Raw genomic sequence first — 10,439 nt, 5'->3', positions numbered from 1 at the left:
CTCTCTCTCTTTCTTTGTTAGGTTTGCCAGTGGTCTATCAATCTTGTTTATTTTTTCAAAGAACCAACTTCTGCTTTCGTTTATCTTTCGGATTGTTTTTTGAGTTTCCACTTCGTTGATTTCTGCTCTCAGCTTTGTTATTTCCTTCTGTCTTCCTGTTCTTGGGTCCTTTTGTTGAGCATTTTCTAGTTCTATTAGCTGTGTCATTAAGCTACTCAGGTAAGCTCCTTCTTCCTTCCTGATGTGTGCTTGCAAAGCTATAAATTTTCCTCTCAGTACTGCTTTTGCTGTGTCCCATAAGTTCTGAGAGTTTGTGTCTTTATTGTCATTTGTTTCCAGGAACCTTTTTATTTCCTCCTTGATTTCATCTCGGACCCACTGGTTATTGAGCATGAGGCTGTTTAACTTCCAGGTGTTAAAGTGTTTCTTCTGAGTCCCTTTGGAGTTCACAAATAATTTCAGAGCCTTGTGGTCAGCGAAGGTAGTCTGCAAAATTTCTATCCTCTTGATCTTATGGAGGTATGTTTTATGTGCCAGCATGTAGTCTATCCTGGAGAATGTCCCATGTACATTGGAGAAGAATGTGTATCCAGGTTTCTGGGGATGGAGTGTCCTATATATATCCACTAGGCCTCTTTCTTCCATTTCTCTCCTCAGGTCTAGTATATTCTTGTTGGGTTTCAGTCTGGTTGACCTGTCCAGTGTTGACAAAGCCGTGTTTAGGTCCCCCACAATTATTGTGTTGTTGTTGATATTATTTTTCAGATTTGTCAGCAGTTGTATTAAATATTTTGTTGGCCCCTCATTCGGTGCATATATGTTTAGGAGAGTGAATTCTTCCTGCTCTACGTACCCCTTGATTAATATAAAATGTCCGTCTTTGTCCCTTACAACCTTCCTGAGTATAAAGTTTGCATTATCTGATATTAGTATGGCCACTCCAGCTTTTTTATGGGTGTTGTTTGCTTGGATAACTTTTCTCCAGCCTTTTATTTTGAGTCTATGTTTGTTCTGACTATTCAGGTGCGTTTCTTGTAGGCAGCAGAAGGTTGGATTGAGTTTTTTGATCCATTTAGCCACTCTGTGTCTCTTAACTGGTGCATTTAGTCCATTGACGTTGAGAGAAAGAATTGTCCTGGGATTTAACGCCATCTTTATTTCAAAATTTGGTGTGTCTTTTGGGTAGTCTTGTCTTAGATTAGGTCTTTCAGTTTTTCTCTTAAGACTGGTTTTGTGTCTGTGAAGTTTCTGAGCTGTTTTTTGTCTGTGAAACCATGTATTCTTCCATCAAACCGGAAAGTGAGTTTTGCTGGGTATAGTATTCTGGGTGAAGCATTCATTTCATTCAGTCTTGTCACAATATCCCACCACTGCTTTCTGGCATTGAGCGTTTCTGGTGACAGGTCTGCTGTAAATCTCAGGGAAGCTTGCTTGAACATGATTTCCCCTTTTGATCTTGCTGTTTTCAGAATTCTGTCTCTATCTGTGGGATTTGTCATTGTGACTAGGATGTGTCTTGGGGTGGTTTTTCTGGGGTCTCTTTTGGTTGGTACTCTTCGGGCATGCAGGATTTGATCACATATATTCTTTAGCTCTGGAAGTTTCTCTTTAATGATGTTCTTGACCATTGATTCTTCCTGGAAATTTTCTTCCTGGGTCTCTGGGACTCCAATGATTCTTAAGTTGTTTCTGTTGATCTTATCATAGACTTCTATTTTCGTCTGTTCCCATTCTTTGACTAATTTTTCCATTGTCTGCTCATTTGCTTTAAGTTTTTTGTCCAATCTCTCCTGCTGTATGGAATTGTTATGTATCTCATCTTCCACAGCACCAAGTCTATTCTCAGCTTCTGATACCCTGTCCCAGAGCTTATCCATTTTGTCATTCACTTCGTTTACTGAGTTTTTCAGGCCTGTTAGTTGACATGTTATTTCAGTTTGGAGTTTTGTCATTTCTGCCTTCATATTTTCTTGGTTCTTATTAGTGTTCTGTTCAACTCGATCCATGGTTTCTTGGAGTCTGTTGAGCACCTTCCATATTGCTAGTCTGAAGTCCTTATCTGAGAGGTTGATTAGTTGTTCAGTCATTATCTGGTCCTCAGAATTGTCATCTTCATTCTCTATATCTGATGCTGGCCTGCGCTGTTTCCCCATTGTCACATTTGTATTGTGGGTTTTTCTACGTGTTGTAGTGGTATTCATTGTCTATATGATGTAGGCAGCACACTCCTCTGGCTCCTCCCTTTCTGGATGGGCTGACTTGCCTCTAAGGGAGGGGAGTCCTCCGTGGATGAAGCCTCACACTGGGTCAAATCTTAGGCCCGAGCATGTAACAGAGAAGACAGTCCAGAGAGAAATGTTTGCTTCTGTGATATAGCGCCGTTCTTAGTGTGATTTTTCCTTCTTGTTGCAATGGAGTTCTTTCCTTAGAAAGAGTGCACGGCCGCGTAGCGAAGCGGAGCGGCCGTGCTCCTCTGAGCCTCTTTTTGCCCCACTCGCAAGAGTTTCACGCAAGAGGACAGTAGACAGACATAGACAGGTCACACTCACAGTCTTTCACAGCTGAGCCCCACTGGGCCGGTGTACTTTCGCGGATTTTCCCCGCCTGGTGTCACACACAGGGAGCCAGCTTTTGCCAATACTGTACCTTCTTAAACCAAAATTGAGCTTATTTTCCACAAATGCACATGTAACAGTGAAGAAAATCTTCTATCCTTCTACTCTAAAAGAGAAAGAAAAAGTCTTTGTTTCACAGACGTTTAAAAAAAGAACACTGGAAAATAAAGCAGAGCCTTCAGAAAGTAAAGCATGCTGATAGTCCTGTTGATGAAGAATAAGAGTGGAATGTTGGCTGCTTTATATACTAGAAGAAAAAAAACTTGGAAAACCCTATAGGAACATTCAGTAGCAGAGTAGATACCAGAAAAGTTACACCTGATAAGTATACTCTACTTGAGAGCACAGAGGCTGATGGAGTTTAAATAGAATAGTCAATTGCTAGTGACAATTTCTTACCAGTAAGTTTAATATAAAGGGAAATTGGAAATTAAAGTCTGCTTATCATCAATTACATCATACATTTCTGCAGACATACAGAGAGAATGCACAAAACTAACCTAAAATTAAGCTGTGAATGATCCTGTGTTTTTTAATATCTCAAAATCATTATAAGCTTTTTATTGAGATAAACAATGTAACTAGATTAGTATTAGTCTCAGAGTAAAATCAGGACACTGATTCCTCTTTGAGAAATGTCAAACTACATTTCAAAGACTAATGAATGAATACTTGTCTGAGGTTTTGTTCTAAACTCTTGTTTTTATTTGCATTTTGTTCTTTCACCATGCTCTTGCCTGGACATAGTATTCTTATGCTTATGGCTAACTAATGTTGACAATTATTTTATACCTTTTTCCATTTTTTAAATCTTTAATTTTTTTAAATTCAAGAGCTTTTATTCAGACTCAGTCACCTATGGAGAGTGTGAATGCACTCCCCTATTACCACACATTATGCAGTCGAATTTCTCACATTTGAGGATATCACAGGGGTCAACACATACAAAGTGCCATGGATGAGTCTTGCTCTGGAGAAACCACCTTTGGGATTATGGTTATCTCCCCTGCCAAGTATGTATCAATTTTTCATTCTTGTTTTCCTCCATATTCAGTCCATTTATAAATTGTATCAATACTATCTGGAAAATAATTCTCACATTGTATTGTTTTCGTTTTATCATAGAAAAATGATCAAACTTTTGTAGTCTAGAATACTCAATGTTACAGTGTAGTTCTAGATATCAAAAATCTCAAATAGGTCTAATTAGAAAAATATCCAAATAAGAGCAATAATTTGTATTTTTGGATGTGTTAGGAGAGAACATCATATTATATATTTTTATTTTCTAATTTGTATGCTGAGCTAATATCCTTCAAATCCCAAGATCAGTGTGGACTGAGAAGAGCATAGATGCACATTTTCTAGTCAGAGAGCCACACTAGAATGCATAAAAACACCACCACACTGCAAAAGTAATATGAGAAAGCAGCAAAGGAATGAAAGGGGGGAAATTTTACAACATATACTACAGAAATTCAAAGGATAATCAGAGATTAGTTTGAAAATTTTTATGTCACAAAATGAGAGAACCTAGAAAAACAAGATACATTCCTGGACTCCTCTAACCTCCAAAAACTTAACCAAGATGATGTGAAATACAGACCTAAAACTATCAAGGAAATTGAAATGATAATTGAAGCGCTTCCCAAAAACAAAAGCCCAGGCCCAGATAGAATCACTAGTGAATTCTTTTAAACCTTTAAAGAGGACCTACTGTCAATTCTTTTCAGGCATTTTTAGGAAATTGAAGAGATACTCCCAAAGACTTCTATTTAGCTATCATCACCTTACTACTAAAACCAGACAGAGACCCCACACACACAAAAAAGAGAATTTCAGGCCAATATGAATACTGGTAAAAAAAAATCCTCTACAAAATGCTAGGAAATAGAACTCAACAATCATCAGAAAGGCTCGTGTACCATAACCAATTGGGATTAATTCCAGAGATCAAGTATGGTTTAACATATTGCAAGTCAATCAACATAATATATTAATAAAAAAAGAAAAATCTTATGATCATAGCAATAGATGCAGAGAAAGCATTAAACAAGTTTCAGCATTTATTCATGATAAAAATTCTCAACATGATGGGAATTGAAGGAACCTTTCTCAATATAATATTTACTACAAGACCATTTCAAACATTATAGTCGATGGGGAAATGTAAAAGCTTTTTCTATAAGACCTGTCCAAGACAAGGATGACTACTATCAACCCTTCTATTTAATACAATACAGAAACTACTTACCATAACAATTAATCAAGAAAAAATATCAAGGGCATTTACATAGGAAAGGAAGGAGTCAAGCTCTTACTGTTTGCAAATGACATTCGTACTATACTTACAAAATCCTAAAGACTACAAAAATTTATGGAAAAAATAGATTTGTATAGTAAAGTGGCAGGCTACAAAATTCAGGCACAAATCCAGGGTTTTTTATGTACAAATAATGAAAGAAAAGAAAGATATTTTAGAAGCAATCCCATTCTCAATTGCTCCTCAGATAATTAAATATCTTGGAATCAACTTAACTAAAGAGGTAAAAGAGCTATATACAAAGAAAACTTCAGAACACTGTTTCAAGAAATAAAAGATGAGTAATGTATATGTTTATATTTTATGACTAAAAGCAATATATTATGTAATAGATTCCTATGTAATATAAAATTTCCAAAGCAAAATAAAAAGAAATAAAAGATGATATGAAAAAATGTGAGGGCTGGAGAGATAGCATGGAGGTAGGGCATTTGCTTTGCATGCAGAAGGACAGTGGTTCAAATCCCAGCATCCCATATGGTCCCCCAAGCTTGGCAGGAGAGATTTTTGAGCGTAGAGCCAGGAGTAACCTCTGAGCACTGCTGGGTGTGACTCAAAATCAAACAAACAAACAAACAAAAAGATAATATGAAAAATGTAAATACCTCATCTTGCTCATATATTGGGAGGATTAACATAATTAAAATGACGATAATTCCCATCTAGTTGTTAAAATTTAATACAATTCCTTTAAAGATTTACAAATGATATTTTTTAAAAAAATTAATCAAACCATTCAGAAATTCAGATGGAACAAGTAACCTCCTCAAATAGTTGAAAAAAATCCTAGAAAAAAAGAATATGGATGGCATCACTTTCCCCAACTTCACAATGTATTATAAATCAGTAGTCCTTAAAATAGCATGGTAGTAGAATAATGACAAACACTCAGCTCAATGGAGTAGACTTGAATATTTTGAAACTTACTGTTAGGAATATGCAAAATTAATCTTTGATAAAGGGGTAATAAATATGAAATGGAACAAGGAAAACCTCTTTAACAAATGTAGTTGGGAAAACCAGTCAACTATAAGCAAAAAAAGTAAACTCAGACCTCTTTTTAATTCCATGCATGAATATCAAAATAAAATGGATTAAAGACCTTTATATTAGACTTGAATCCATAAAGTGAGGGGTCTCAAACTCAATTTACCTGGGGGCCGCAGAAGGCAAAGTCGGGGTGATCTTTGAGTGCGTGGTTGTAGACAAAACACTTCATGACATTGAAGCTAAAGTCATCTCATCTTCAAGGATGAAACACCGCTGAAGAATCAAGTGAAAGCAATACAAATAGAACTACATTATATTAGAGAAATTCCTGCACCTCAAAGGAAATGGTTACTAGGATACAAAGGCTGCCCACCGATTGGGAAAAACTGTTCACCCAATCCCCTTCCCATAGGGGTTAATATCTAAGATATATAAGACACTAGTAGAACTTAACAAGAAAAAAATCATCTAAACCCATCCAAAATTAGGGAAAAGAGATGAACAGAAACTTCTGCAGAGAAGAGAAACTTCTTCAGAGAAGAGAAGAGATAGTAAAAAGGTACATAAAAATGCTCCACATCATTAACCATCATGGAAATGCACTTCAAAACAATAATGAGATATCTCATACCACATAAAGTGGCACACATTACAAAGTACAAGAAAAACCAGTGCTGTTGAAGATGCAGTTGGAAAGGAATGATCATTCACTACTGATAAAAATATAGGCTGCTCCAGCTTTCTTAGAAAACAATATTTAAACTTCTCAAAAAAACTAGAAATTGAGCTTACATATGACCCAGCTATACCACTCCTAGGAATATACCCTAAGAGCACAAAAACACAATGAAGAAAATTCCTCTGCATTCCTATGTTCATTGCAGCACTATTTACAATAACCAGAATCTCAAAACAACCCAAGTGCCCAAGAACTGAAGAGTCAATAAAGAAACTTTCGATACATCTACACAATGGAATACTATGTAGATGTTAGGTAAAATAAAGTCATGAAATTTGCTTACCATGGATGGATTTGGATAGTATTATGCTGAAATAAGTCAGTGGGAGAGGGATAGACAGAATGATCACACTCATTTGTGGCATATAAAAAAGATAGTATGATATTAATATCCAAAGATAATAGTGATTAGTGTTAGGAGAATCGACTCATGGTTGGAAGCTTGCCATAAATAGTGGGTGAGTATACTTAAAGCAAGAATAGTTAGAAATTATAATTCTAGACAAGAACTAGGTGCTGAAAGCGGAAAAATTAATGTGAATGATATTCTTCAGTAACAATATTGCAAACCACAGTGCCTAAAAGTAAAGAGAGGAGAGATTGTGAGAGGCAGAGAGAGAGGAAGAGAGAGAGAGAGAGGGAGAGAGAGAGGGAGAGGGAGAGAGAGGGAGAGGAGAGTGAGAAGAAAAATGCTATATAGAGGCATTCAAGGGGAGAGGATAGGAGGTAAACTGGAGACATTGGTAGTGGGAAATATGCACTGGTGTAGCATATTGTGCTTTGTATGTCTGAAACTCAACCATGAACAACTTTGTAACTATGTACCTCAGGGTGATTTATTATATATTATATAAATTATATATATATTATAAATTTATTTAATAAAATATTCATCATTTATTAAATTCACCGAATAAAATAAAATTTTACTGTTTACCATTATTATCCTATAGCTAAGAACTGGTTAGCTCTTTTTTTTTTTTTTTTTTTTTTTTTTTTTTGGTTTTTGGGCCACACCTGGTGACGCTCAAGGGTTATTCCTGGCTAAGTGCTCAGAAATCGCTCCTGACTTGGGGGACCATATGGGACGCCGGGGATCAAACTGAGGATAAACCTAGGTTAGCGCAGACAAGGCCTTACCATTTGTGCCACCTCTTGGCCCAGATTACATGGTTTTTAACTCTATACTAAGAAACTAACAAATTCTCAAACTTTAAACCTGATAGTACCTAATATGCTTCCAATTTCTGCACTACCACAGATTTCTGCCATGAATTCTTTGTATCATTTCTACTCATTATTGTACAAGTATTGTATTTTCTCAAATAATTCCTTAATCTTTCCTTTTCATTATTCTATTTTACATGTTTTTTAATTTCTCATGTACTTCCTCAGATATATAACTTCCCTGTACATTTTTCTTCTATTATTACATTGTTGGCTAAGTTTAAACCAAGAGTCAGTTTGGGTCATGTCAAACCTACTTAATCCATGAAAACCAAATTCTTTTAGCCATTGCATAATTTAACACCTCTCATCTTTCTAAAGACCTCAGCATGCACTGCTATAATGACATGACTGTCTCCACAAACTAAGAAACCCAAATGGGTAGCACTATACATATAACTTATTAATTTTTTGAGGCCCATACCATTTAACTCAAGTGTTGCTCACTGAAGAATGTTAACAAAATTTATTTTATGGATTACAAGAGAGATTTTTTTTAAGAAGATGGTCAAAGAATTCAGATAGATGCACTTTAAGAATCGTTTTGGGTGTCAGCGATAGCACAGCACGTAAGGTAAGTTTTCCTTGTATGTGGCAAACCTGGGATTGCTACCTGGCATTCTGTATGGTCCTCAGAGCCTGCCAGGAGTAATTGCAGAGCAAAAAGGACAATAGTAATCCTGAGCACAGCAGGGTGTGGTCCAAACAAACAAACAAAAATAATTTTTTGCAAAGAGCACTGTGAATCAAATGCAAATGTTTTTTTTTTTTTTTTTGCATATTTTGGCATGCTAGCTTTTTGGCTGCAGAAAGCTTTTTTTATGAGTCTGGACACACTCTCCAGGAGGTTTAGAATTATAGGAAAGATTCCTCAGGTCTTTCCCAATCCATATACCCCAAGAATATTTCATATTTGCTTTGTCATTTGTGAGCCTCAGATATAGAGCCAAAGGGCCCTTGTTTTCTGACAGATACTTCTGTTAAACTCTGCAGTGAATTATTCCTCTCAGTTCCTTACCCAGTATTTAATTTCCCCATTACTGAGCTTCATTGAAGGTGACAAAGGCCTATCTGATCTCTCAGGGGGCTTCATGCCAGCAGAGTAATTAGCTAGGCATCATGCCAATTCAGAGCTTTGATCTGGAAACCCACAACCTTCAGTTTCAATAAGGTAGTAGAAAAGGTGCTGGACTCAGAAAAAATGCTTTGGCTTTTCTTTCAAAACTGTTCAAGTATTCCTGAAAAATACTGATAATTAGACCTCACAAAGTAATAAAGATATTTACTGGGTTACTTTACAGATCAAATATAAGTCAGTGACATTGCACAAAATATAAACTAGGAAAACCCATATTCAAAAACAGATGCAATTATCAAATTGTCAATGACATTTCCTAAACAGAAAAAAGTTCAGTGTCAACAGATATCCTGTTAGAATGCTTGTGATTGTAATGAAAGAGGCAGGAGGAAAGCCAGTGGCAAAATTTTCATCTTAAAAAAAAAATCAGTGAAGAGAACAAATGGGACATACCATATAAAAGGCACATTTGATTACAAGACATCTGGTTTTGTAAACATTAGCTTAAATACAAAAGATTTCTGTTGGTAAAAGTCTTGAATGATAGACAAGAAGCACAGAAGCCTCAGAAAACTATCCATGCAAAGTTATTTATTAACACCAATATGGAATGTAGCAACTGCATTTGGTATCCAACTGGGAACTTCAGATTTTTACTAATATTTCTGGAGACTGAGATTGGCAAGTCGCATATAAAGGGTATGATCAGAAGATTTATTTGGTTACCAGAGAAGCCTGTGGAATTCCAGAGGACACTGGTTAACTTTTTAAATGCCTTTCTCTTATTATAATTTGACTATAGCTTTTATTTCTTATTTTGTTGTTATTATTATTATTATTATTATTATTATTATTATTATTATTATTATTTTGTTTTTTGAGTCACATCTGGCAGTGCTCAGAGGTTACTCCTGGTTCTATGCTCAGAAGTCACTACTGGTAAACTCGGGGGACCATGTGGGATGTTAGGATTCGAACCAGGGTCTGTCCTGTGCTGTGTGTTGTGCAAAGCAAATGCCTTATTGATGTGCTATTGCTCCAGCCCTGACTATAGTTTTTAAATGCCAGAATGAATCATAATGTAATTGTCATGTGATTTCATTATTGTAGATGGATTGAACAACTTATATGACAATGATAATATGTGCTGTGTTGTTGTTAGTATTTGGTAACCAGTTTGTTGCATTCAGTTAATAAAAGCAGTGATCTTTTTGTGACTGACAAGGATTATGGTACAGACACTGTATTAAGAATAGCTATTCTGCTGACCTATCCGAAAGTGTTTTGTATTTGTCTCAAAATACCCACTTACGAGGGATTAGAGGTGTTTAGCAATCAATAAAATGGAAAGAATCACAGTATACTGACAGTACTTGAAAGAATTTCCCTCATGAAAACTTCATGCAATATATTAAGTTAATATTAAATACAATGAAACCAAAAACAAAGGTTATCTACTTTACCAAT

General features: G+C 35.8%; 1 non-coding gene across 1 annotated transcript; it reads right to left on the bottom strand.

Moving 5' to 3' along the window:
- Positions 1–3,473: 3,473 nt before the first annotated feature.
- Positions 3,474–3,636, bottom strand: LOC126005365 (U1 spliceosomal RNA). Its single transcript, XR_007494485.1, has one exon. It is a non-coding gene; the product is annotated as a U1 spliceosomal RNA (small nuclear RNA).
- Between the last annotated feature and the right edge of the window lie 6,803 nt (positions 3,637–10,439).

Source organism: Suncus etruscus, chromosome 3 (genome assembly GCF_024139225.1).
Source record: "Suncus etruscus isolate mSunEtr1 chromosome 3, mSunEtr1.pri.cur, whole genome shotgun sequence".
Taxonomy (NCBI): Eukaryota; Metazoa; Chordata; class Mammalia; order Eulipotyphla; family Soricidae; genus Suncus; species Suncus etruscus.
The sequence above is the reverse complement of the archived record's forward strand: the minus strand, read 5'-3'. Positions and strand labels throughout refer to the sequence as shown.